At 34.3% G+C, this 2140-nt stretch overlaps 1 pseudogene; it reads left to right on the top strand.

Moving 5' to 3' along the window:
• Positions 1 to 1260: 1260 nt before the first annotated feature.
• LOC127629338 (uncharacterized) lies at positions 1261 to 1379 on the top strand (annotated as a pseudogene).
• The last annotated feature ends 761 nt before the right edge of the window (positions 1380 to 2140 follow it).

The raw sequence follows: 2140 nt of genomic DNA, 5'->3' as shown, positions 1-2140 counted from the left end.
TGAAGGTGTTTTTAAATGAATGTGGAAATATGGGAATGGGGTCTGATATTTTATTTATGAAACTGAAATGACACATGATTACTGAAATACCAGAATGTTATGCAGAAGTACTGGAATCATGGGGTGAATTTAAAAAACATGTATGCATAAAGCCGAAAGGGAGGGTGCAGCTGTTAAATGAACCATTGTTCTTAAATGAGAATATTTTATATAAGGAGGAAGTATTGTATTTTAAACACTGGATTAACGCAGGTTTTAAAAGAATAAAAGATGTTTTATATGAAGTAAAGGATGGATTCTTACCTTTTCATGCAATTTTAGATGAGGTCAAGGGGGTTGAAGAGGTAGTTAACGTGAAGGTATTAGAAAAACAATATGAACAAATAAAGGAGGCAATCCCAAGACAATGTTTTCAGAAAGGAAAGGAGGGGGATGAAGAAAATATGAAAGTATTTTTAAAGGAAAAATGAGAAGATTGTCTTTTTAATCGTTGTTCTTTTAAGGATTTTTATGTGTATTTTAGGAAAGATGCTTTTAAAGAGCCAGTATCCACACAATTCTGGGAAAAAGTATTGATCGATTTTGATAAAAGGATGTTATGGGAAAATGTAAGAAAATGGTACATGGATGCTAGAATGGAAAACTTAGACTGTAGTATAAGACATAATATTATATTCTCTGAACTGAAACTGTACAAGATTGGGTTGGCTGAAAATTCACTGTGTAAAGTCTGTTTGGCAAAAGATGAGGGGATTTTAGACATGTTTTTATCATGCGCAGATTTGCACACTTTTAAACTTAAAATGAAAACTGTAATAAAGGAACTGTTGGGGGAGAAAATAGATGAAATTGAAGATGAACAAAGATGGAATTGTGTGTTTTTATTTGGGGTTAATATGGAATGTGAAAGGCGAAATGTAATTAATGTATTTTTAACTGTTGCAAGGTACGCAATATGGTGCAGAAGGAATTTAGCAAGAGGGAAAAATAAAAAACTGGATGTATGGATATATTTTAAAAGAAAACTGGAAGAATATATCAAGACACTGGAAGTGTATTTTAATGAAAATGGAAAACTGCAATTATTTGATAAACTGATTCTGAAAAACAATCCTTATATTAAAAATACATTGAATGGATTAGAATTGCTCCTGTAAATATGTGTATACCTAGCTAGTGTGTAAATATTGTAATTTTGACTGTATTAACCATCTGAAGGGGTTTTATTTAATAAAATAAAAAATAAAAAAAAAAAAGCTCGCTTACGGCCATACCACCCTGTGCAGGCCCAAACTCGTCTGATCTCGGAAGCCAAACAGGGCTGGGCCTGGTTAGTACTTGGATGGGAGACTTCCTGGGGATACCAGGTGCTGAAAGATTTTGCTTTTCCTTGTTTTTTTTAACTCATACACTCCCCCCTGGCTCAACTGGGATTTATTTATTTATCCTTGGAAATTGGTTGTTTGATTGATTTTCTTTCATTTAGCTTTCTCTGTGGCAAAGGACAGCCTGCTCATTTATCTTGCCTCCTACAGAAAGCAGTAGAGGTTTTTTTTTTTGCTCTTTCTTGACTGCAACATACAGAGTAGGAAAGTACAAACAAAGTGCAGTGCTTCCAAAATTTGGTGGACACATCCGAAAGAAAGTGTCCTGAGGTCATTTTTTAAGTAGAGAAGAGTTTTCTTTGGCCACTGGATTATTATTATGTGTTAAGCATGTAACGGTGGTGGCCCCAAAAGACAGTTCAAAACAACAATAAATATTTTAAGCCACTGTTCGGGTGCCAGACAGGTGTATGCCTGTCAAAAATTATCCCAGGATAGCATAATCAACCACCTGTTACATATCACAATACAAAATTGACATAGTCTGGGGTTTGCTTCCCATCACTTTTTAATGGCCACAAAACTTATTCCATTGTCAAAAATTAGTGAGCAATTCCAGTGCTGTATAAGAAAAGAACAACAACTTTCTCTCCAAAATCGGTTCAGATGGAGAGGAAATTAAACAAATAAAACAAAATAACAATAGTCGTACCATAATATTAAACCCCACTACTTCTTTTTGGTGTTTTTTTTTTGTTTTGTTTTTTGTCCGCACATGCAAAAGGGGGAAAAAACATACAGTGCACATACGTCCC

Source organism: Xyrauchen texanus, chromosome 35, assembly GCF_025860055.1.
Source record: "Xyrauchen texanus isolate HMW12.3.18 chromosome 35, RBS_HiC_50CHRs, whole genome shotgun sequence".
NCBI classification, from domain to species: domain Eukaryota; kingdom Metazoa; phylum Chordata; class Actinopteri; order Cypriniformes; family Catostomidae; genus Xyrauchen; species Xyrauchen texanus.
The sequence above is the reverse complement of the archived record's forward strand: the minus strand, read 5'-3'. Positions and strand labels throughout refer to the sequence as shown.